Below are 26,840 nucleotides of genomic sequence, written 5' to 3' on the forward strand. Positions count from 1 at the left end.
CCAAAGGATTCCTCGTTCGGTCAACGCCAAAGCATGCAGGACCGCACGCGTTTCACGCCGGCTCACACTACGGCGAATCGGTCGCGTTCCCCTTTTCTTTCGCGCGCTCGGACAGCCACGAACGGGCACAGACCGGCCGTGTGCGCAATGCGTCGCTCGGCTGGTCGCGGCCTCCGGCGCACATGTCGACGCTATGTCCCCGCGGGCAAACACACGAGTCCGCCCTCTGAGCGCACCTTTTCACTTCACCCAAGCGGAGTTGCCTAACCAGCCATAGACACAACAAAGGGGACCCGCAAGACAATGGCCCGACCACCGCCGTGAGCCTCGGATGAGACGAGCGTACCCCCCTCCCCCCCTTCTCCGCTTTCTTTCTTGCGCCGCTTCGTGGGATCAAGAATCTCCGCTCATTCAAGCGTTGACGAGCAGGGGACAAAAAGGCGCCCCCGGCGCTCATCGTTCGCCTGGTTTACAAACACACACACACACTCGTCGGCCGGCCGACCACCTTCCCATCTCCTCCATTTCTACTTGTGCATGCGCGGACGTACAAGCCATCTCGCGGTGCGGATGAGCGCCTGGCTGTCCCCGGCGAGCTCCATCCCTATGCTTTATTGAGAGAGCCGGAAGCAAAGGAGGGGTCGTGTTGATCAACCACGACGTTGCGCCATCGTTGTGTGTGCCCCCATACAACGCCCTCTTCTTCGTCCTCATCTGTACCTCGCCCCCTAACCCCCCCCCCCCCACCCACCCATTTTCCCACCCCACACGCTTCCTTTTCATTCACCTCCGTCGTCGATTGGGGAGGACCTTTCTTTTCTCTCGAGACTCCTTTGTCAACGCCACACGTTGACGGTGCGAGATAGCTTTGCGGGAGCGCCGCTCTCATACATGCGATGAGGGGCAGGCAGGCCTGCCATTGAAGACGCACTCGTTTGTAAAGGGGATTGGGCCTATACGCGTTCTGAGCCGCGCTTCGATCGTTCATTGTTCATTCAGTCTTCTCTTTCTCCTTCTCACCCTCACTCGCGTCGATGTCCAAACACACCTTTGGGATTAAATTTCTCTACCGGCTTGGCATGCAGGTGTTTCCGGACACAGAGGATATTCTGTTGCGTGTTGCAACCTAGACTATAGGCTCGTGTTTCAAGCAACTCACGCTCAATCGTTCATTTTTTTTTCTTCCTTGCACGTATTCCTGCTTTCCAATATCCATATTACGTCACGTGCCCCTATTGCGTCTCTCACATGGTGGGGACATTTGCGACCAAAGTTTCCAAACGCTTTATTCGACGGGAAAGGCCCCACCCTGCCGCTTAGATCATCGGATGTTCTGGAACCGCACCTATACCGAAGCGTATGTTTTCTTAGCAATATAAGTAGCGTATTTTCGTTTTCGTTTTTTTTTCGTGCAGTGTTAGTTGTTGGCTTCTACGTCGGCTGACAAGAGTAAAATACACCTTGTTTACTCGTCAGTAGGAGCCAGCCATGTACACCTCCTCTCATTATTTTTTCTTTGTATCTTTTAAACAAAGCGTCTTAGTTCGAAAAAGGGTATGACGCAGTTTTTGTACCTCACAAAGCATTAGTGACAAAATCACAGCCCTGTTTTTTTTAATTTCATGCAAGTGTGAACAACCTGTCGCCTCCCGCGTATCAATTACAGTGTAAAGGTACTTGAAACGCTCGTTTTCTCTTTAGCACATTTCTTCTGCAGGGCCCGCATTCACAAAAACGTCTTACGCTAAATTAATCGTGAGTGAACATTTCAGCCAATCCTGATGCTAGACATCATTAACGGGGCAGGCTGGCCAATGAAAAATAGCACTTTGAACTGAAATCTTTGTGAACTCAGCCCCAGCTTTGTCACCTAAGCGCATACTGCTAAATGATACAGTTTAAATAGTGCAACACGCATACCAATATTCATGCTTTCCTTTACAACACTTGATACGAAAAGCAACTAAGACCGACGCAGCAACCTAACCTGAATGGAATGTACCTTTCTTAACTTAATCTGGGATGGAATTTACAAAGTTTTTTTTTTATTCGTAACTGCTGTTTGTCATAGGCCCACCGACTTCGGTAATAGTATGTCCAACATCGTCATTGGCTGAAACCATCTTGTAGGAAACTCATAGCCTGAAAACGTTTTCGTCTTTAGGGCATGAAGAGTGCCTTGAAAACTTCAGGGGCCGAATTCAAGAAGAGTTTAGTTCGTTAGTGCTCTTTGCCATTGGTCTCGCTGCCTCGCTAATTATAGGTCCAGCATCAGGATTGGCTAAAATTTTCTCTTAAGAACAATTTTACCAAAATGCATTTTTTTGTGAATAGGGTCCCAGGATACCAAGCTGTAGGCTACATAGGAGCAGGTGCGTTCTCTGGCCACCCGTAGGTGCACTCAGTTTAGATGCAGATGGCGATCCTCGGGAAATACGAAAAAAAAAAGTACATGCGCTGGAGCTTCGTTGTCCTCTGCCGAACATTCGAGAAGCGTAAAGACAGTTTTCATTTCTTTTTTTCTTGGTTTTTCTTTTTTTTATTCTGACATTGATGTGCGGCGGAAAAGCCGGCCGAACAAGGTTGCCAATATTTTCAGTGCAACATCAAATAAATAAAGCAGCGGACGACGTTTTGGGCGCCTTACACGACCTGTGCCACACCCCTCACTGAAGCGAGATGTGTTGGTTGCTTCCTGTATTTATTTTTTCCTTGTTTATTTTATACTATTTTTCTTTGCTTCTAACTCGAGATGACAGGCGCATTGAATCTGGCGCGGGAAACCTGACAGTGAAAGCGCGCGAACGAACAGAACGGCAGGAAATGACGACAGGTGCGCATCGCATATTTACATCTTGTTCCATACATTTGCACCGAGAGAAGTTTGCAAAAGAGGCACCACTGTGAGTTTGCAAATTTATCATTATCAACAACACATTGCGTCATAAATACTTCGTTTTTTTTATTTATTCATGCTGCAAGCTCTATTACAAAGGTATTAGCAGGGTGGGATACAATGTAAAAGAATATACAAAATAATGGCACAAAGAGAAATATGCAGAGGTTACAAAATCTGCATGAAACGCGCACATAATTACAAAAAGAACAGTGCTAGATGAGTATAAAGAGAAAATGAGGAGTTAAAGTTATGTTGAAAAAGCAACAAAGCATGTTTCAGTTATAAAAAAAAAGATTACAACACAGATAATGAATCTGCTTGGACAGCGGTGTCGCTAAGATTATTCCAGATCCTGACTGTTCACGGGGAAAAGAAGAGCACTTAAAGATTATAGGAGCGATAAAGCGCTAATGTTAGGTTAGGTTAGGCTTGTCGAACAAAGGTAGGTGAAAGAAGCCCATTCACCAATGTCAACTTTATACATCCCTTTTAGTTAATTGACATAATTTTTTTAGTCTTGATCAGCGGTTTCTTTCGGATAAAGGGGCTGGGTTAGCATACCTGAGAAATTCAGTAACTGAGCTGTGTCTGAAATTGTTATAAATTAACTGTGCGGCTCTTCTTTGTACTTTCTTAAATTCATGAATATTAGCTTATGTATAGGGGCCCCATATTATAAAGCATAGCCTAAACTGGGCGGAAAATAGATTTATATGCCAATCTTTGAACAGCTGGAGTAGTTAGGGTTAGTGCTTTTCTCAAGAAAAATAACTTACGGTATGCGTTATGTGTAACGTATTCAATAGGCTTATTCCAACTAGGATCACTAAACATCCATAACACAACAAACTTGTAATAGGATACCTCACACTGAAACAAATGATTAAATTGGTATTGAAACTCCAAGGCCTCTTATTACGAGTGATTTGCTGAAAAACCGTTTTGTCGAAGATGTCCCACATCTGCCAACGCTCGCACCATGAAACAACAAGCTGAAAATTTTCATTTAACAATACCTAGTCTCATTGAATGTTTACTCTGTATGGAGAACACAGTCACCTATTTACCGCATTATTTTAACAGAGATGCCTATTACGATATCGTTCATATATGCGAGAAAAAAGAAGTGGCTCGAGAACTGAGCCTTGCGCGACACCGGATTTCACTAGTAGTTGGTCTGATTGATGATTTTTGAATTGAACAAACTGGTGGCGATTATTTAATTACGCCGATATTCACTTAACAATCTGTGACTTTCTAAGCAATGTATCATAAGAAGCCAACAAGCACTGACACCAAGGACAACATAGGGGAAATTACTTGTGCTTAATAAATGATATAAAGAAACGATAAGTTAATGGAGACGAAAGTGGATGAAAAAGAAAACTTTTTGCAGGTGGGGAGCAATCCCACAAGGTTGTGAGATAGTTCCCCATATACGGCAAGTAATTTCCCCTATGTTGTTTTTGGCGTCAGTGTTTGTAGGCTTCTTACGATATGACTAATAAAAATCGGACCCCTCGGTAACCCCCTTTCTTCTAAGCAATGTATGTAGTTTAATTATTAGTTTGCTGTATAATATTTTGCGAAAAGCTTTTGAAAAATTGATAGTTATCACATTAATTTGCTTTACATTATTTATGAACAGGGCTAAATCATGAATGGTGGCAACTAGTTGTGTACAAGTTGAACACCCTTCCCTGAAACCATGTTGAAGTTCGGTCAAGATGTTATATTTATTTAAGAAATCGAAAATGTGTTTACGTATTATGCACTCTAATAGCTTACAAGTGTTGGAGGTTAAAGGGATTAAAGTGGAGGTTAAAGGGTTAAAGGATTCGTTATGCACTGTTTGACGCCACTTTTATGAAGTGGTACCACTCGTGCCATCCTCCAGTCATTCGGAAGTTGTCTTTCCTCTAACGAACGTAAAAACACAATGTGCGCGTATTTCGATTCCCACTCAGTATACCCCTTCAGGAAAATTTTGGGCATGCCATCTGGGCCAGAACGTCGAGCTTTTTCGTCGAGCTTTAGGAGCGTGTGGAATTACCACGTTCACTTATTAACACATCAGGAATATGCGGCAAACAACTGTCTAAAAGAGGTGATACACCACCATTATAAGTAAAGACAGTGTAGGAGTGTTCATTACACGTTTTAGCAATTTTCTCTTCACTATCCAAACGAACGCCATGAACTTCAAATACACTGCTTTGACAATGTTTCGGCGACACTTTCCGTCATTCTTTTTTTCGAAGACGCCGTGATGAATTCTGGCAGCGATTCTCCATAGTTGCGTTGGTTGTCAGAAGCCAGATGGTCTCGAAGCTTAGATGAAACAGAAAAACACTTTTGTTGCTGATTTGGGAATGTATAACCCAATTTATTTTTATTTGTTAACCTCTTCAGTTACCTTTTCAATCTCAGCGCCTCCCGAGAAATAGAGGGGTTCTTTTTTTGTGTGTGAGTAGTTGGTACAAACGTCTCAATTCGCCTGGTCTGGTCGCCTCGTTTCGTATGTTCAATCATGTACTGCTCCGAAAAATCTAAAACATTACCTTTGGAACTAGGAAGTCTAGCAGTACAGACCAGTTAAAATATATCTCACGTTTTCACAGCAGACTTTGCTAATATTCACTCGGTGTCTAGTACATCTGGCATTTTTATTACTTTAACGCTATCCTTAAAAGGAACGGCTGCACCACCGCCCTTGCAACCCCTATCTTTTCTACATGCACTATAGCCAAGTGGAATAACCTCACTATCATATATTTAATCGAATGGCAACAATTACGCATGTGTACAGAGACTAATCGATTTACTGTCTTTAGAAAATTGTGAAGGCTTGGTGACTACGAAACGTAGAGCGTAATGAATAACTCTACAAGAACATTTGAAGTCATACGCACGAAGTTTAGACAAAATCATGTACGAGCCGTTATTCTAATGGTATAGTAAAACGATACAACTAGTAATTTTTGTAGGAAACGGTCTGGGTTTTGGACCGCGAACAGTCGTATACCCTCCCCCCTTTACTTATACTCTATTGGCACAAAGACACAGAAGAAACACTGAAACAGAGAGCGCAGTGAATAACTCTACAATAATTTTTGAAGCCATAAGCGTGAAGCTTAGACAAATTCGTGTACCAGCCATTATTCTCAGGGCACAGCCGAACGATCACAAAGCCATATTTCTCTCTAGTAATCTTTATAGGAAACGATATGGGTTTCGAACCCCCGCCAAACGTGTACCATCCGCACTCTACTGGCACAAAGACACGCGCACACCGTCAGGCGCGTGTTCGCGCGTTTCCAGAGGCAGCGCGGCGTAATCAGGTCGGCGACTTTCATTATCGCCAGTGAAAGAGAGGGGCCCCGGGGTGGGGGAGCGAGCTAGTGGCCGCACCACCGTCCGGCGGGCCGAAAGCAGACCTTGGCGGACAGTGGCGGCGGCGTCCGGCAGGCAAAGTCACGGACAGTTAGCGCAGCCGCTCGACCGGCGAAGGTCAGCACCGTTACGGCAGCACCGTCGGGAGGAGAGGCCCTGCGTGCGCCGGGGCGAAGGGAAAGGGCAAGTGGAGCAGCCGGCCGATGCCGCGGCACCGCACTTCTCGGAAAGAGAGAACGGCAACGGCAGTGGGAGGTGTGGGGAGAAAGCTGTAAGGTGTGCCGTGTTTTCCGTCTCGCAATGCGCGAGCTCTGTTAATTTCACGCTCCGCCGCCGCACGGCGCGATACGGAGCTCAGACACTAGACTGCAGCTTGTGCGTATCAGCATGTGATTGCTATTTCCTCTGCATTCTTATAGCGGTTGTTGGGAGCTCGATTGTCTTCTATAAAAAGCACACATTCCGAGTTTTGGTTTGATGAGTGTGCTGAGTTACGGATTTATGGTGATTCGGTACTGAGATTAGCCTACTCGTACAGGCTAGAGAAATGGGGAGGATTTGATGTATGCGGCCGTATTCCTTCACAAGACGATTCCTGCGCGAACTGAAGACGACCACAATAGGAACACACACACAACAGGCAGGACCGGCGTTGTCTATGTGAGCATTCTTTTTGTATAGTCGTCCAGTTCACGCAAGAATCGTCTCATTTACTGTCGTGCACCGAATATCCTTGCTCCCAACGCATGTTCATTCTCTTCCCAACCCTCATATCCCCCAGCCCAGTGCAGGGCAGCAAACCAGAAACTCGCTTCTGGTTATCCTCCCTGCCTTACCTCTCTCCCTATCTCTCTCTCCAAACACATGTCCTTCATTATTCCATCACGTTCATCCTTAACTCGGTTCGTACGGGTAAAACACAACGCGATCACGCGGAGCCTTGTCAACTATTCCTTCACGTCTGCGCATCGTCACATTGGGCCAGCTAAGGACAAGTTTGCACAGTTGAAACTTAAACTGGACGTTGCAATTCAATGAACGTTGCTGGAGCGTAAATATCAATGGAAGCACGGAGACGTGAGTCCGTGATTAAGCGCATCCCCGTCCAGAGCATCTTGTAGCTTCTATAGGGTCTATAGCCATCGTTGTCAGAAACAGCCTTTTGTCACCTGCGCTTCTTTTCCCATACCCAGCGTTCTTCAGCAATCAACGTGCTAAACGGTCGCTGCGGCGAGATTCGACACTTCGATCCGATTACGCGAAACTACGCAAGTGCCAGTCGGCTTTATTTTAACTCTTTTCGACGCTTCAACGGAGTGCTTCTGTTGTCGTAACTTGCCACCCTGAGCGCGCCGAAGGCTCGCTGCGCACCCGTACGCGTCAGTGCGCGCACACCTCGCTTGCTCTCACAGCGGCGAGCGCGGCAAGTGCGGCGCGTTGTCTATGCATACGGCGGTGGCTCGCGGGGTTAATGGTATCCGGCCCCGGCGTTTCACATTCTGTGAAACGGACAATTAGACTGCCTGCTCGCCGAAAGAGAAAAGCGTCGCTGTGTAGCCCGCGCGCGCAGTCTGCTCGTCGCTCACCGAAAATGCGTGCAGCAGCACGGCAGCATACCAGACGTGACGGAGGAGTCACGCGGCGAGCCCCCCACTTTGTGATGCGGCCGCGTTGTTCCGGATTGTCTACGGTGTTGTCGCGGCGTCGTCCTTTATTTTTTACGAGCGTTTCGCTTGGACGTGACGCGACAATAAAACAAGGGAGTATACAAGAACGAAAGAGTGACACACTGCGCGGAAAGACACAGCTTGTGCCTCCGGTGTGCCTCGGGTAGTCGTTGCATGCCGTCTCGTTGTGTGTAAGATAACAGGGGGAAACGCGCTGACGTAAACGGAACACACAAGACAGCAATGTTATTCGTCTCTTTGAATGCTAGGCCTAACAGTCGAAACCAGGTAAATGTTATATCCATTTAAAATGAAATTTGAAGAAACGTCGAGTTCCTCCCAAAGCTGCGAGTGTCGCAGCAAGCTCGCAATCAAACAACGTGATGTTTTCCCACGCATCTCTCAGGTTAACGGGATGCTGCCTCCACTCGAGTCATGCTCATGTGCAAGACTATCTACCGTTACAATTCCTGCAATCTTCTAGAACGAAACAAATTCAAAGAAACTACTTCACTTTGCATACGTTGGATAACAAGTGGCGACGGCAAGCTACCATCTATGGCTGAGGTAGCTAGGCGTGTCTGCCGTGCCGATGCGACACCAGCGCTTTTCAGGCTTTAAATTTCGAAGCCCAGCTTTCTAAAACTAAATAATTTTGAAGTAGTCCGAACAACTGAGTTTTGCCCCGTGCATATTCTTGTTGGTGAATTGTTATTTATAAATATTAATAATAATACTCCGCCTCCGAGAAGTGCGCAGTGCCATGTTGAGTCTGCGTTGGCTGATATGACAATTTCTCAAATCTATCAGGAATCAGGATATTCTAAACGGTCCAATCGACCGCTAAACCCAAAAGCTTCCAGATGATAATCCTTGCTCGGAATGTCATTCTTGAAATTCCTTGGTGCAAATTAAAATACGTGACCATCCAGTGGCAGCGTCGAAACAGCTTTCGCGAAGGCAGCAATTCTGGCTAGTTTGTGGGTCAACACAACGCCGTGTGTTGTCGTTCGTATGTCTGTCCTTGGACATTTGGCGCTACTCAGGGTGCCCAGTATCCACATCTCTTACGCTATAATTGTTCGTAAGAGAAAAATTCCAGCCAATCCTCATGCTACAGATATTATTAGCACAGGCGGCCGGCCAAGGGCGAAGAGCACTTATACGAACGAAAACCTTTGTGGTGGCTGCCCCAGTTTTTGCCGTACAAGTGCTCTCCTTGTCAGGTTCGATAAGCATGCATCGCGTCACACGCTGCACAGAACTGACAGTGCCCGGTACGCCGGCTGTTGTGCGAACAAGACCGGTCTTGAAGCTCGCTTGCGTGCTGCCTCACAGGAAGAGAGGAGGCAGCTCCTTTTACCGGGGCGCCCATGCAGCTCCTTCCAGGTAAAGAGCGGGCCCTTTTTCTTTGTCACCGCCGGGACGACTCGCCTCCGGCGGCCAGCCCGGGGCAAGCGGGGGGCCCCGCCACACGGGCTCCGTGGTCGCGCTCTCCGCCCGTCACCGACTTCCTGCGAAGACAGGCCGCATTGTTTCCGCATGAGGGACCGCGCGATGTCCAGCGCCCGGCTGCGCCACTCTCGGACTGCATGTGTGTGATGGAGCGGCCGTCAGCACAGGGCTGTCCGCGTCACCGACGCATCCTCAACTGCTCGTTTGCGTCACGGTGACGAAGAAGTCAGTAGCTGGAATCACCTGAAGGGTTTGACAATGTACTGTATAACAGTGCGTACATGGCACTGTAGTGAACCAAGCCGTTCGTGCCTGACGAAACTGGTCGATTTCAGATGCCTCGAGCGGCGACACTCGTGAGCCTAGCGTACCTCAGTGGCGCGCAAATGGACATCACAACAATGAATCCGAACAACAGCAAGAAGAATAGGAGAATGATCTGATTGTGACATGCAGTTCTTAGTGAATATTCGCGATCGTATTCTTGCTATCGTCCCGTTTCAGCGCTGTTCTTCTTTTTCCTCTTCTTCTTTTCCTTTTCTTTTCGCCGAGACAGAATTTTACCAAGGCTAATACTTGGCTGCGATTCGCGTAGCTTCTACGGAAAGCTATTGCTCGACATTTTCGTTTAGCTGTCTTCGCAGCAACGCTTCCTTCCCGTGCGTCCCAATCACTCTATGATCTGACATATACACCTTGTGTGACCACCGAGGAGCAACATGGCAGCGCTTTTTATGAAGCGAAAGTACTCGAAAGCATCTCCCACTCCCCTCTCAGCGGGTGCCTTCCAATACCTCTTCCACTCTCCTCACGCTGTTCCAACCTGTCCACCATCCGACGCATGAGCGATGACGCCAGTCACGTGATTAGGCCTCGTCTGTTGGAGGGCCATCGGGAAACTTGGTCGCAGATGTCGTCATGCTCGGTAAGTCTGGCGTAGTAGGTAACTTAACACATATCATGCAAGCATGCACTCGCACAGGCTCATGAACACGACAAAAACCTAAGCAAAAGACAAAAGGAGCACTGACGAGGGGATGTGCATGTGTAAGTAAACGCTTTTGTGGAGCTACTCGGATGGCGCAACCGCTACAGCCATCTGCCGACAATTGCAGAGCGATGCTGTACCTCGAACACACTGGTGCCAGGACGTGTATAGACGACGGTTTCGGAGAGGAAGAGAGACGCAGATTGTTGCGACATCAGTTGCCGAATCCACTCCTGAGGGACCTGTTCGCTAGCTGCTTGGTTCTTCGGAGTGTCGTAAGTTCTACGGAGGACAAAGGTTCGCAAACCTTTGGAAGCCATTCGCTTTTCTTCACCTCACAAACGTGCATCTATATCGCGCGTATAAAGCCCCGCATTCGCAAAGCACATCGCACGCCGAAGTTTTTCGTAGAAACGCCGGCCACTTGCCATAGCGAACATAATATAAGCGAAGGTCGTCAGCCAACGACAAAGTGTCCTTACGAATTCCATTTTTTGTCTCAGACCTCAGAATCCCAAGTCGCACCAAAAGTCGTGACTTACATTGTTCGAAGAATTTGTTTAGTGCGAGCTGTGTAAAAGGTAAGATTGCGTAGTGTTGGCATGAGGCATACAGGTGATGGAACAAATCCCGTCGATATGATCCGCAACAACGCAGATCTGTAATCTTGAGTTAAACGCTTCCAGAGCTTACAGTGTGTTAGACCAACTTGTAAAGGAAAGTAGGACAAAAATAAATACAATCACATGGGAAAGAATGAACAAGTGCGCTAACATTTGTTCATCGTTCCCTCCCGTGGGATTATGCCTGTATTTTTATGGTACTTTCCGTTACCTGTATGATATGTAAGCTATGTCGGCATGCGAAATAGCTTCAATATACTTGCATCTTCAGCGGCTCCAGTTTTCTCAGTCTTGCGTGTAAAATTATTTCTTAAAAAAAAAAACACGAACGCAAGAAACGTTTCGTTTTCAGTTTAACTCTGCTTCGGTATATGGTGCTAGGCTTAGTATACTTGCTCACAAGTATACTTTGTGAGCAAGATAACGAAAGTACACACGGCCATAATTCGTGAAGCTGGAGACGTATTATCGGACGATGGCTTTCGACGATATCACTTTCGGTGAGCGCTTATTGACTGGTTGAGCAGAACCGTATGAGCTGATTGGCTGGTTGGGCACTGAGTCAGGCGAATGTTATAGTATCACCGAAAGTGATCGTCCGAGAATACGTCCCCTGTCGTGCTGATGCAGGCGGCGTGCACAGCCATCTAATATAACACTTTCTTTCATCTATGAGTACTCTCAAGGGCCGAAGACATTACAGAGGGGGGTGCGAAATTCAGAAGTACTGCGATGAGACAAAATACCTGGCCATACTAATATTGTAACTAATAATGCGCGAAAACGAACGCTGTCTTGCATAGAGGTGATTGATTCGGGAAGCAGATTCCAGACCTCCGAAATCCATGGTACAAAAGAATAAAACTTTGGGTGGCATGTGTTAATAACGGCTATATTATTGTTATTTATGCGCAAGTTCAAGCAACCAAGCAAGTTCAATCGTAGACACAGATGTATTAGAAATTTGATCCCACGTACAGGAGCCGCGTATTCAAGTTTAGTCCTGATAACAGTGTAGTTTTATAATTTGAGAGAAGAATGAGTAGAGGGGAAGTTACCATGAATATAGCTTAGCATGCGGTTATGATTGTTAACTGTATACTAACTGTAACGTATACAATGTCCAGTCAAGGTAAGAATTAGCATGAACGCGGAGATAGCTGTAAGCGTGTTGTTGATAAGGTAGCAGGGAGAGGTAGTGGCAGCGCGTATTACACTCAGAGCTTTACACTTGTTGGAGTCCACGAAACTAACAGTTGTAGCGTAATAACTTCTTTTCTTTTAGGAATGCGGGCCCAGGAGCCAAATTTACAAAATCTATTCGTTCGTAAGTGCTCTGTACCTTTGCTCAGCCGGCTTCGCTAATGATATGCTCAGCATCAGGATTGGCTGAAATGCTCTCTTGAGAACAATTGTACCGTGAGACGTTTTTGTGAATGCGGGCATTTTGGGAATGTGAAGGCGGAAAGCCAATGGCGTGCAACACTTACTAACGTCAAGCTGTGTGAATGCGGCCCCAGTTCAATAAACGAAGTGTGTGTGTGCGTGTGTGTGTGCCATGCAAGAAAAATCCTACAGCAATGATTCACATTAGGTCCCAAGAATTAATAACTGTCACATCGTCAGAATATGGTAGTTCTCCCATTTTTGTTCCTCTGTGAGTAACAATCTGTAAATATGGTTTTAATCCTAAGGTGTCCTCCAGACCAAGCCACCAAAAGAGGAATTCCCTTTTACGGCGCCCGCAACACCTGAAATCTTCAGCAGGTAGGAGCTAGAAGGTCAGGACCCGCATTCACATAAAAGTACTTACGTTGGTACTGTTCGCGACAGAAAATGGCAAATCATTTCACAAATTATTTCGTTCGGGAGTGTTATTTGCCATTAGACGGTCGCCTATGCTAATAATGTCTCCAGCATTAAGACTGACTGGAATGCTCTCTTACGAAATATTCTAGCCTAAAAAGTTGTTGTGCATATCGGCCCAGATTCTTTCGTTTTCTTCTTTTTCGAATTTGCCTACATAGTGGGTCTCTGAACGAAAGGGGTTTGGTTGGAATGAGACTTCATCAAGGAGCGCACTTCCACACTTTTCTTTTCATATGTCTACAGAAACTTAAGGCGCAAACCTACAAGGTAATATGTAAGCGCCGTACACGGTGTGGGCGTAGTAACAGAAGTGCGCTCACTGCTGTCTGAGGCTCGTCGTTCCCAGGAGAGCTCCCAGACAGCGGTCATCGTCCTTTCCTCGGTGCCTCCGTCCACGCACTTCTGCGTGGTCGCGCTAATTACGCCGCGCACTTTCTGTCGGAGAAGCTCAGCAGCGCTTCGAGGAATCGCGACACAATGGACGATGTGTGTGTGTGTGGGGGGGGGGGGGGGGGGGGTTAAACCCAGCGCGTGCCGGCGAACAATGCTACGGGGAAAGAAAGAAATGCCGTTGCCCCTGCATGCACTTAACGCGCCGGGGCATGCGCAGCTCCCGCGCTGATAATGCTTCGCGGTCGTTGCTGCTTACTGCGCTAACCACTCTGCGAATAACCACGTATACTGCACGTTCCTCGGGGAAGACGCGACACGAAGCCGGCTTGGGTGGATGTGTCCTGCGTGCACAGGATCCTTCGAGACGGGTCGTGCACTTGTACGAGAATGCAGTCACATAGTTTGGAGCCCGGGATGTGTCACTTCCCATTATTGCCTTAAATGGCCCCTCACCACGTCTGGCCATTTTGAGCTGACAAGCGCAGAGCATACACTGCGCGATAACGATCGTGTCTGCAAAGTATTACATCGCTACGCGCCGCGGAAAGATCTGAAAATATCAATACGAACACCGTTTTTTCTTCTCCTCGCGGCCGCCGCTATCCAAACCGGAAGATGACGTACTCGTGTGCCTGCGCCTACGTACTGGTGTCCGCAGTGTGACGTCGCTCGTGGTGACTTCAATAACTATTCATGATATCTGTTATATGTGCGAGCTGTTGCTTGAATTGACGAATTGAAGTTTAGAGAGATAATAAAACACAAAAATGGAATGCCTGCACGTTTTTTGTTTTACTTCACACTGAAGCAAGAGAGATGTACATCCGCTTCGTCTGCTTGTTCGCATGGTCGTGCGGTCACGTGCGCAGGTACCGAAACTACGCCATTTTCTACCGTGTTCCAGCGCGTGATCATGCTCTGTGATCCGCTTGTTCTGCCCCAGTATTCGTGTAGCACTGAATTATACCGCTAGTCACGTTTCATTGTGCACAGCGCTCAAAATCGTGCGCTGTGCGAACGAGATAACAGCTCGCGCGCGTCGCCGTCAGCGGAAGTGCGTAGCACCGAAAAAAAAAGCAAGGAGAAAAAAAAATGAAGCGGGGCCTGTGACGCATGCGTCACGCGATCCTCGAGGTCCGGCTATGGGAGAACGCAGGGAAGGAATTTCGCTTCCAGAGGCTAGACGGGGCGACCGGAGAGAGCGTCTTGCTTGGCAGTGGAGCCCACCTGCTGAAATCATGAGTTCGCGGCACTGAAATATTTCAATCCCGGCTATTAATGAGTCGATTCGAAAAAAAATTTGCGGCAGAACGCTCCCTAGAGGACACGTAACACCTTCCAGCATATAACCAAAATTTGCTATAAAACCTGGTGAGGGGCCCTTAAAGGCCCCTCACTGCATGAGTACGTCATCCTCCGGCTTGGAGCGCGGCAGCCGCGAGGAGAAGGATGTCGCGAGGAGAAGGAAATTTCATATCTTTCCGCGGCGTGTAGCGATGTAATACTTTGCAGAAACGATTGTTATCGCGCAATGTATGCTCTGCGCTTATCAGCTCAAAATGGCCAGACCTGGTGAGGGGCCCCTTAATTACCCCCTCGGTGGTGCATATGACATATACATAAGGGATGTACTACATCAAAAGAGTGTTAATGCGTTTAATTCCATACCAACACATGCATGCGCAATCAGTCAATTTCTACCGTATAAGTGCTTTCCTATGTCAACACAGTAAACACAGGGAACGAATGAAAAGGAACGCAGTTTCTATAAATTCTTAAATGCTAGTAAAGTGAGAACATATTGGACAAGAAGTGGAAAAATGTGCAACCGCGACATTGATGAATCGCTCTGGCAAAGGCAGTGACATCAAAGTATGAAAAATTGCGTATGTTTTGAATGAAAGTAAAAATTTCAGTAGAAGGAAATATACACGCCTGTAGACTGCTTTTGAGTCGGGAGAGGAGGAAAATTAAGATAGTAATAACAAAAGTTGTCAGCCTGCATCTTTATTTTAAACGTTCTTTAAATAGATATTTGTTGTGATCCAACCACGAATTGCAAGCGTGAAAATTATGCCTGTTCCAGCAAAATTTAACTTTACATTGAAATTTGGTCGTTCTACACACTTCTTGCAGGATCGCCGCTTGGCCAGCCGCGCACATTGGACCTTAGTGCCCTGAGTCGAAAACATCATCGACGCGGACTGTCGAAGTAAGCAGCTGAACTGTGACGATTACAAAGGAGGGGGGGGGGGGGGCAGTCCCGCTTGTCGCATCACAGTTTTTCTTATTCCTTCACAGGCAACGGAAACATATACAGTCGAGCGCCTTTATTCGCAACTTTCACAGGCAGTGACGCAGTCGTGCGGCGGCGGCCGGAACCAATCGAAAGATTATACTCGCCGTTCGCGTAGCGCGCTGGTGTTGTCTATGCTTTTCCTTCCCTTTTGGTTGATGTTTCAACGCCTTCAAAGCTATCGTGGGATACTTAGGGACGCTTAACGCACTCAGAATGAGCAAACATAGAAGTAACTGTATTTGCTGCGTGCCACAATGCAAAAATTATGCGGTAGGTCATGTGAGCCTTCACTCATTCCCTCCGGCTCCGTCCATGAGGAAGAAATGGATTACTAAGCTGCGGATCGGCAAAGCTGTCACAGAAGCTATGAAGGTTTGCAGTGCGCACTTTATGCCGGGGGGCATTCTTTCGGTATACGAAATGTGAGTGACGATTCCGAGCACTTGAAATTGTGAATAGGCGCACCTCCATAAAGACGCAGGCATAGCACTATATTATTTGCGGGGAAAGAAATAACACACAATCTTAACCCAAATGTGTTGTAGGACGGTTGATGCTTGCGTTTTTGTCACTCATGCCTTTGCGGCTACGTTGGAGCACAAACTTTTTTCATAAAGCCTTCTACCTGCTTTCAAAATTTCTTGTTCTTCAACGCAACGCTCATGTGTGCGTGCTCTGCAGCACCGGCTTGACATTACACCATTTTCGAACAGAGAGATGAGTTTCTCATTTGTGTAAAGTCATGAGACATTTATCGCCGTCACTTACTGGCAAAGTAAACTCGCGGGTTCTGCATCAAGCAAGATATAGCTAGATGGAGGGGGTCCAACGCAAGCAAAAAGAAAAAGCAGTTAAACTTCTGTGCAGTGTTCGCGTAGCAAGCCCTCAGCTCATTAACCGTGTACTTGACAGTTTACTTTATAAAAATAACTGAAAGAATGAAGCGAGCATTGCCATGGATTAGTAAATATCGGCTATGTATCGCTTGATCTGTCTATGCGAGTCGCGGTAGGACTGACGCAGGCTGTAAAACTGCCGCTTGCACAGCACGCATAAAGCGCAATAACTAAATTACAAGGGCGAATGGTTATCATATTAGCTCGAAAAAGTGCTCAGATATGGGTATTTGTTTACTTGTCGTGTTCAGCATCCAGCTTTGCGAACACAGGCAGGGATAACTAGACAAGAAATTGTCACTTACAAAACACTGCTTTAAAGGGACCCGAAAAGATTTTGACGATTTTCAACAAACGTACTGAATCGTTAGAGTAGGTCCTTGTGATCATTAATTGACGCATCTAAGTGCTCTGCGCAAAACGTGTAATTTATTATAAGGTTTTAAAAATGTGCATTGCTGCCGATCGCAGTACACTGCTCGGTAGAATATTCAGCCGCCCGTATCCAAATGACGCCCAATTGACATATATCACCCAATTGACGTCGATAGGGCGAGCTATCCGATTGGCTGCCCAGGGCGCATCATAGGTAAGTTTTCTACCTTTATGGTGAACTAATGATGTTCGTCATAGTTGGAATGTTAGTTAATTTGTTTCTATAAAAATAAAGTAACAGAAAGAAAATGCACAAGAACAATTTCTCACTACACTTAAGCACTTCCGGCACACAGCAAGCGTCGTCTGCTTGACAACGTGCTCCATTTTGATGAGAGCTCCGCGATCAGAGTCGGTCTCAGTTTTTTTTCGCAAGCACTATGATTCGACTTTGTAGCGTTGTGGGCTGCAAACGTAGCGACTGGCAATATGTCAAGCTGCGGCGTCGTGTCCATCTTCAAGGCAGCAGACGAGCGGACTGGCTGCAGCGCGTCGGACTGCCGCTATCCGATCGGCGCCAGGATTTGCGCGCTCGCGGCCGTCACTTTACACCGGAAGATTACTAACGCAATAGCGGTCTGCACGGTGCAACCACCTGGTGGCACGGAGTTCAACCACACACAGTAGCAGTAACAAAATGTATTCTTCTTTGCTGCTGGTGTAAATTTTTCGCAGGAATGTAATCGTTAGCACGTTGTTTTTGTAAATGTTTAAAATGTTTTACACTTGGTTAGTGCAATATTAGAGCTTTGTTTGGCTGGTTAAACTCTGTGCCAACGGATGGCTGGACCGTGCAGACCGATCAGGCCGCTCACGTACGTCTACGCTGAAGTTCTTTCATCAGCTTGAGTTTATCCTTCCAGCCATACGTCGAAACGCCCAGCTCGCCTATGGTTACCGGAGTACCAGACACGTTCGGCACTGCGACAGAATGCTCGCAACGCACACTGTTTCGATAGCTCGCTTGGGGTCGACTGCCAAGCAGCTGGCGGAGAGTTTGAAGAGGCTTCGCGCGCTCGCTCCTAGAGAACCAGAAGTCGACGACACGACGTGTCATCACGACGCAGAGCCAGTGAAATTGGAGCTTAGCCCCGATCACTAGGCGAAAGAGTTGAGGAGAAAATGCATAACTATGGAGGAGGGTAACTTATAATCTTCCGTAGGTCTCTTATTATGAGACGTTTCACACAAGTTGGTAGGCGACATGGGCCCGAACTCACGCTTGTGATAACATTTATGCAATGTGTCCTTCACCTCGTTCCTCCCATTATCATCCCCCATTGTGGCCTTTTTTCTTCCCCTCTTCCCCTTCCCTTACGTAGAGTATTAGGTCAGTTGCTCCATTTTCCGGCCGACCTCTCTACATTTTCCAATCATTAAACTACTTCTCCTTCGTGGTGCGAATGATTATTTTTAGCTGTACCGTACGCGTCTACAAAATTTGTCCGAACCGTTTCAGGGGCCCTTTAAGGCTGCTTTTCACGCCGTCGATGTAAAGAACTTGGGTCGCGCAATACCAGGAAGATTATTTTTTTTTTTCAACATGGTGGCTTCATTAAGTGGTCGGAGTAACAACTTGCAGAGAGCACCACACCATGTAACAGCTCATGGAAGCCTTTCAAAGCGGTCGAATTAATAAAATAGAAGAAAGAAAGCACTGTCACTTACCTTTATAACGCCGTCGAGGTAAAACTGAAACCAGACATCGTGTGGTTTGCTTCGAACCCGCGAAGTCTGTATGCAAAGTCACGTACCTCGCCGTGCACGCTTTTATGCCGCAGCACACAAGATAGCCAGCGTTTTGGACTTCCTCGCCTTCAAGCAAACATCGAATCATGCGTTCTGCTTGCACAACGTGAGCCATTACGCAGGCCAACGACAGCGGGCGTGTAAAGTGAAGAGACATTTTAACATGACGACGCGAAACAACATGTCACTGAACAATACGACTGCAGCACTGCACCGACTACTCTAGTGCTTAATCTCTGGGACAGCCATGTTGGATTTGCGGTGGCGCCCCCTATAGGCCGCGAGGGGCCGGGGCTTGCGAAATCATTCTTTATAGAGGTCACTTCGTTGTAAATGTAGCGCATCGCCCAGCTCAAGATAGAGCCAGGGCAGAATCATTCCTTGGTGATTCAGGTAACTTTGTTGTAGAGACGATCGACTGTGTATACATCTTCATCGGGGCGAGGGAGGACCTTCTTTCTGAACTGTGGCGCGGGGGTACAAAGGTACGCACGGCAGCGTCTACAACGCCTTTGCGCAGGGTTTCCGCACGATTAGCACAGCCCAGAGGGCATTTCGGCGACGCCCAGGGTGCTGTCGCGGAAAATATGTATATATAGGCCTCATTGAGTGAAGTTGCGGCTCCATGCGCGCAGGCTTTGATTATTTATACTCTTTTTTCCCCATTAATGTGACACTGGAATGGGAGCTCTATATAGCTGACGACAGCCCGTCTGCGGAGGGTAATCTCAGGGCGGCCTCAGCTCGATCTAGAGAAGTTTCGAGTGCATGCATGTCTCGACTTGAGCGCTAGAGCGCGCAGCATATCTTCCGCCAATGTGAGACGGAATACAGGAATAAAGTGTTCGAAGTGTGTGTATGAGAACAGTTAGCGACTGACCATCGTCCTTGCATCGTTTCCTTCCTGCTTGAATTAACCGCTGCCGCTGAAACAAATATGCGCTGTCGCAACAGCTTTTCCACAGTGGCGTCGTTGTTGGCGTAGCTTCCTTTGCGCTTTTGCCTGTAAATCGCAGACCATTACAACATAAAATTCAAATCCGCCACGACGAATTCACGCCTGATGGTGCTAATAATATTGTTAATGGTCCGCTCGCGTAGCTTATTTTCTCCGAGTGAACGTTCGGTGAACTGTTGTTAAAGCTATTGGGGATACACGGGGCGGGAAGCAACCATGTCCCTGCCTTCGGCTCTGCACCAAGGCTCTCAGAAAACTTCTTTGTACTCAACGCTTCTGCTGCGAAATGAACTGAGTTCAGACATCTTCCGAGTGCTTCAGCAGCCTTAGTCATTGCGAAAACAAACCACAGCGAGTAGAACAGGGGAGGGTGAAAAAAAAAGCGCGAGGAACTAAGGCATAAATATAGAAATAAGATATCGGAAGGGACAATACAACACCCAAATCTGGCATACTCTGTGCATAGTCAAAGCGCGTAATACAATGGCACCACATGAACGCCGAATTGCATCTCACATTACCAGAACATTCGTACGGCCGCTGCACGAAAAACGTGACAAAACATTACCTCACTTGTGTCGACTTCAAGAGGGAGGAGTCATACTATAACACAAAGGCAATCGGGGAAACTGCAATAAAGAAACAAAATGCCAGCTTCGTCCTCATGATCTACAACGACGAAACTCGAGAGGAAACACGGCACGCTGTTTTGACACCAGAGACGAGCGCACTCGGACGGTGTGCGTGTAGACAATGGCGGCTGCCGAGAATGAATAGCCGCCATTACACCGGCGGATGACTTTGACGCACGCAACAGGGCGATGCCCAAGCAAGAACGTGGTGCAGTTTGGAGTTCCCTTTGTTCTTTACCCCCACCGGCGACGACCGCTGACCCTGTACAGTGTATGCATATGGTGGCATGGTGTTCCTCATGATGTCTACGCCTAAGCACCGACATGGAACCACATACACCGGCAGCGGTGGCTGATCAGTGGCTGTGGCGTTCTACTGCTGAGCACGTGACCGCGGCTTCGATTCTTGGCCTCAGCGATCGTTTCCGATGTGCGTGGAAGGCAAGAACATTCGTGCAATCAGATATAAGTGCACGTTAGGGACCGCCCCCCCCCCCCCCCGTTATACAAAATCAATCCGTAGCCTCCCACTGAACGGCCTCTCTCGTAGGGCCAGTGTGTTGCTTCGAAACATTATATCCCAATATTTAAAGTAGTTTGTAATTGGTGAGTGATGATGAATTCACTGGGCCTTGACTTCGCAGTAAAATACTCATCAGCGAAAAAGAAAGAGAGAAACCACTCCGATTTCACACCTTTTGATTTATTTTGATCTGTAAACTAAATGAGTCCACACACCGCAACAGACATCCCAGCTAACCTTTTATATAAGAGAAGTTCCTACGACCGTGACCCCTCCCCCCCCCCCCCCCTCCGTACGTCTGCTATCTGCAAAGACACGAAAGTGCGGCTGAGCTTCTTGAGATGCACCAGGCTGTATGCTCGTTTGTAATTGACTCAATGATAAGTGCTTCATTGCGTGTGATGTCCGTGCAAAGTGCGAGCATCTCTCCTCCTTTTCATCTTTCAATGCAGCTTTCCCAGTGCAGGACAGCCAAGCGGGCTCAGTCTGGTTAACCTCCCTTCGTTTCTCTGTTGACTCTCTCTCTCTCCCTTTATCTATCCATGTCTACGCACCAGCAATTCGCTGAATAACGTCTGCCTTGATTTAAATATACTGGAGTGTATGGATGATTGTGATACAAGCAGTTGGTACAAGCGTTGTTAGCCTGACCTTTGCCTGAGCGCCACTGCGCGGAACACAGTATTCGTTAGAAATAGCGCTCATCTGCGCGTCCAGTCACCTGACATAATAGAGAAGGTAACCATACAGTGGCAAACAGCTCTTCAACGCAAAAGCTATGTAAGTGCGGCCCCTTGTATAAAAAAAAACGTGTTCTTACGCTAGAACTGTTATTTAGGTATCACGCACTGCCCAAATTCAATCCCGGATGGCCGTATATATACTTTTACGCATCAGGGTGCATCGTAATTCTATTTTGTATTTATACATTCTAACATTGTAAGTTCAGGTTCATTATGCTTCGTGATTGTACGTTCTACGTAGGCCCTGAAGGTGGTGGCTTTAAAGCGTATAAAAGGCATTTGAACAATATAGTCCGTCCATATTAAATGGCGATCGCCGCTATTACAAAGGTATATATCTCTAGGCTGTCTGTTCCACTTCTGAAGAACGCCGTTCCCTGAAGGCAAGTACAGGTAAGTAATTAGCCTGAGGCGCCCTGCACTTTTGTATGCGTCTAACTGCAGCTTCTAATTCCGGCCCGCTGCGCAAGACAGCGATAACTTATTGCCATTTCCCTGTTAAATCTGTCGGAACTTTACAGACAAGCGTATAAAATATCGGTATTAACGTCTCATTGGACTGTCACACAGTGACATGGACCGCGTGCACAGTTCTTCCGGGTATATACGCACGCGTACACTTTTCCCGTATAGCTGGCTCGCCAGCCCGTTAAGTTTGGCACGCGAAGGACACGAAAGGGCAAAAATATTTGCAACTAAGTGCAACTGCGGCACCCACTCGCCAGATACGTCTTCCTCTTTCCGCAACAGCCAAGGGGGAAATATCGCGTCTTCCCTCCGTGGTCCCCACAGACATCGGGCACGTCAGCGTGACGCCCAGCACGTCACTTGTAGGAAAAGTGCCATTCACGTCAAGTAGCTGCCGCTGGGTATCTCGGACGGGCAGGTCCTATTATATTGCCAACAGCGCCTTCTCCCTTTTCTCTGTCTCCTTATTCTCCATTCTTTATTGAGCCGTTAGAGAGCGTAGTTTGAACCCCGAGACGCAACAGTTGAACGTGTTCGTCCAGGCCCAATATGACACGCGGACGTATGATTGCTAATCACCGGGGAAAAAAATAAAATAAAATAAGAATGGGGGAACGTGTTCGATCCCGTGTCTCTCCGATTCGCGGACAAAGCAACACCAATACAAGTAAAATACAGCGCGTATAGTCAACCACAAAAGTTTAAGGAACACGGGAACCCAGAAAACCTTCAAGTTCCGAGAAGCCTGTAACAGCAGCCAGTAAAACCGAACACCACGCTGTTCTTTAGGTATACTAGCAGAGGCCGTAAATGCGAAGGCTGCGTTGTGAGGCTGCGCAGGTATTCAGCTTTTTTCTCAGGTCTCGCGTTCCGTAAAATTTTGTGGCTGACTGTACAACACTATACGAGCCACGCGCACGTACGCACGTGTACACGCCACCTCCCCCGTTCTCCCCCACAACGCAGACGCACGCATGCGCGCACACACATACGCGCCAACGAATTCATTGGTTACGCTAGGATGACTTGACAGGAATTTCTCCGCCAGAGTGGCTTCGCGTGGATGCGGCGGGCTGAGATGAGGGCGAGCGGGAGCGCCGGAGCATGCCTGTCACCCAGGAATGCACGCGGTCGTGTATGTACGAGGTACAGACAGAGCGGCGGCCCCCGCCATATCTACGCCGCGAGCCGTGCCGTGTACGTGCACTACACACGCACGCTTCACGCCTCGGCCACGGCGGAAGGGACGAATTAGACGACCAAACGTGGAATCACTGCCTTATCTTTCTTTCTTTATTATTATTATTATTCTTGTCTGCTGAGATTTGGATAAAGTCGCCACCTTCCCTTTCTCTCTCTCTCTCTCTGCTAGAAAAAGCTTCTCCTTCCGCCTGCTTACGTAGACACGCACATAGGCGCACTATAGTGCACGATATATGTCAATGCAATCCTGAAGTATTTAGCCTCGTCGCTCATTAAGTGACTGCATGCAAAGTGCACAACGGTAAGAACGTATCGGAATCGAGGTTAAGACAGCGCAGATGCAGTGTCGCGTAAAATGAAGTTTTCCTGGGGAAAGACTATTGCTAGTTGAAACAGCAGAGGGGACAGTAACGTCCATGTCTAGTGTCTATGTCTAGACACATTCTTTTTTTTAATAATTATTGATACGATATAAGGAAAGGCTGACGCACAATTTAAGGCGCCGGCTACTCCTTGACTCTTGAATGGGTCTAGCCTACAACATACAGGGTTCAAGATTACATATCAACTAATCTTTTTTCTACAAGCACCAGACATTGTCAAGCAATGTTTTCCCAGTAACACCAATACGTAAGGAATGCATGGTACATACAATATACAAGTTAAATGACTCCACAGTTCTGCAGAAGAAAGTCTCAAAAATACAAATGGTACTGTCGCCTGATAATAATGTCTCTAGTCAGCAGGTGGTACATACATCGTGTAAATGTATTATCACATATAGTCACAACAGAACAGTCAACATAACGTAATCCACAAACGCATACATTATTGCAGCTGCATTGAAATGAAAGGAGCATTGCAAGCGTTAATAACAGCCAACAATTCCGCTGTCTTCGAGAAAAGTTTTAATGCTTTTAAGGCACTCTTCTGCAAGGTCGTTGTTGGCCAAGGACACAAAAGTTTCTTTAAACTGAAAGGTCTGCGGTCTAATGTAATTAGGGTTGATTTATGTCGGCGTCCTGGTGTGTCGTGATGTGGGCAGTCTAGAAGGAGGTGATGTATATCTTCGTCTACAAATCCACAATCACATTCGGAGGTTTCCGCACGGCCAATTCTATGTAAAAAATGCTTTGTGTAGGCAGTGCGTAGCATTATTCGATGAATAAGGGTTTCGATATTTCTGTCCAATTACAATGAAAATTTGAATTCAATAAATGGATCAATATTGTTGCGGGAAGAAAGCAGGCCCACGAGTGTAAAATAACTTATATTTACAAATGATGGATATGGCGTTCAGGCAACCGCCAGACTTCGTCTTTTTCTAGTCCAACTCAACGTCTTCCTTCACTTCACCGTAACATCACCCTCCCGGTGGGGGAGCTCCGTCCCGGTGCAAGTTAAACAGCCTCACTTATTGGGGGGACATAGGGCTTGAGCCTGGTGACGTGAACAACATCACTGGTTAAGTTGGGAGGCACGGAAGGCTGACCGAGTGGGGCGATCTCGTAGGTCACGTCGGACAGTTGGCGTAAGATCTGGTACGGACCAGAAAAACGGGACAGTAATTTTTCCGACAAGCCGACACGACGTGAAGGCGTCCAGAGAAGGACAAGGGAACCAGGTGAAAAATGGTGGTCTCGGTGCCGAAGGTCGTAGCGTCGCTTTTGAGAAGCTTGCGAGACTGTGAGGCGATGACGGGCGACATCTCGGGCCTGGGCGGCTAAGTCAATAGCCTCGCGAGCGTAAGCAGTGCTGGGTGACTGTACTGCGGAAGGTAGCAACGTGTCAAAAGGCAAGGTGGGGTCGCGGCCGTACAAAAGGAAAAATGGTGAAAATCCGGCAGTGTCGTGACGGGACGAGTTGTATGCGAAAGTGACGTATGGTAAAGCGACGTCCCAGTCGCGGTGATCGTTGGAGACGTACATGGCGAGCATTTCAGTGAGTGTGCGGTTGAGTCGCTCGGTGAGGCCGTTCGTTTGAGGGTGGTACGCGGTAGCAATCCGATGTTCTGTAGAACAGGAGCGGAGCAGATCATCAACGACCTTCGATAGAAAGTAGCGGCCGCGATCCGTCAGCAACTGGCGAGGGGCGCCGTGGTGCAGGATGACGTCTTTTAGTAAGAAGTCGGCGACATCTGTAGCGCAGCTGGTTGGCAGGGCTCGTGCGATGGCATATCTAGTGGCATAATCGGTTGCTACAGCAATCCATTTGTTTCCTTTGATGGAAATTGGAAACGGACCAAGGAGGTCGAGGCCCACACGGAAGAAGGGCTCTGTAGGTATATCAATGGGTTGAAGCAAACCAGCGGGAGGCATAGCAGGCGTCTTCCGGCGCTGACACAGGTCGCAAGAAGCGACATAACGGCGCACAGAGCGATAAATACCAGGCCAGAAGAAGCGGCGCCGCAGGTGGTCGTAAGTACGAGTGACGCCCAGATGTCCAGCAGTAGGAGCGTCATGAAGTTGCTGGAGCACGGTGAGTCGAAGGTGCTTGGGGACGACTAGGAGGAGCTCCGGGCCGTCAGGACGAACGCTACGACGGTATAAAGTTCCATCGCGCAAGGTGAACATCCGAAGGGACGGGTCATTGGGCGAGGAGCTTAGGCGGTCCATAAGTGTTCGAAGAACAGGATCCTTGCGCTGCTCGTCGCCAATGTGGAGGAAGCCGGAGAGGGACAGAATACTGATGTCCGAGTCTGCATCGGTATCGTCCGGTTGATCCACGGGATTGCGGGACAGGCAGTCAGCGTCTTTATGCAGGCGTCCTGACTTATATATAATAGAAAATGTATATTCTTGTAGGCGCAATGCCCAACGTGCAAGTCGTCCAGTTGGGTCCTTCAAAGAGGAGAGCCAGCAGAGGGCGTGATGGTCGGTGACAACGCAGAAGCTCCGACCGAAAAGGTACGGGCGAAATTTCGCGACCGCCCATACGAGCGCGAGACATTCTCTCTCAGTAATGGAGTAATTTCGCTCGGGCGTGGAAAGGCGGCGGCTAGCGTAAGCGATGACACGGTCTTGGCCCTGTTGACGCTGAGCGAGGACAGCGCCGATGCCATGACCACTCGCGTCAGTTCGTACTTCAGTGGGCGCAGAAGGGTCAAAGTGGGAGAGAATCGGGGAAGTGGTAAGCCGCTCAATCAGGGTAGAGAAGGCTTTCTCCTGTAGCGGTCCCCAAGAGAAAGAGGCGTCTTTCTTAAGAAGGTCAGTGAGAGGGTGAGCGATGTCCGCAAAATTTTTCACAAATCGCCGAAAATAAGAGCATAAGCCCAGAAAACTACGGACATCGTTCGTTGAACAAGGTACAGGAAAATTTCGCACGGCGTGAACTTTCTGTGGATCAGGTTGGATTCCGGCGGCGTTGACGAGATGACCAAGCATGTTAATTTCACGGCGACCGAAATGGCACTTGGAGGAGTTTAGCTGAAGGCCAGCCCTGCGAAACACGGAGAGTATGGTTGTGAGGCGCCGCAGGTGGCTCTCAAAGTTCGGCGAAAACACAATCACATCGTCGAGGTAACACAGGCATGTAGACCACTTCAAGCCGCGCAAGAGAGAGTCCATCATGCGCTCGAATGTAGCTGGCGCATTGCATAATCCAAAGGGCATGACTTTAAATTGGTACAGACCGTCCGGTGTGACAAA

General features: G+C 47.8%; 1 long non-coding RNA gene across 1 annotated transcript in view; it reads right to left on the reverse strand.

The window, feature by feature from the left end:
• Nucleotides 1–6,034: 6,034 nt before the first annotated feature.
• The window catches only part of LOC139059669 (uncharacterized), a 70,567-nt gene continuing 49,761 nt past the window's right edge, over nt 6,035–26,840 (reverse strand). The window contains exons 2-3 of the long non-coding RNA XR_011514302.1: nt 9,323–9,473; nt 6,035–6,448 (exon numbers count right to left, since the gene is read on the reverse strand). This is a non-coding gene — a long non-coding RNA (uncharacterized lncRNA). The remainder of the gene's footprint in view (nt 6,449–9,322; nt 9,474–26,840) is intronic.

This window comes from Dermacentor albipictus, chromosome 4 (assembly GCF_038994185.2).
Source record: "Dermacentor albipictus isolate Rhodes 1998 colony chromosome 4, USDA_Dalb.pri_finalv2, whole genome shotgun sequence".
NCBI classification, from domain to species: domain Eukaryota; kingdom Metazoa; phylum Arthropoda; class Arachnida; order Ixodida; family Ixodidae; genus Dermacentor; species Dermacentor albipictus.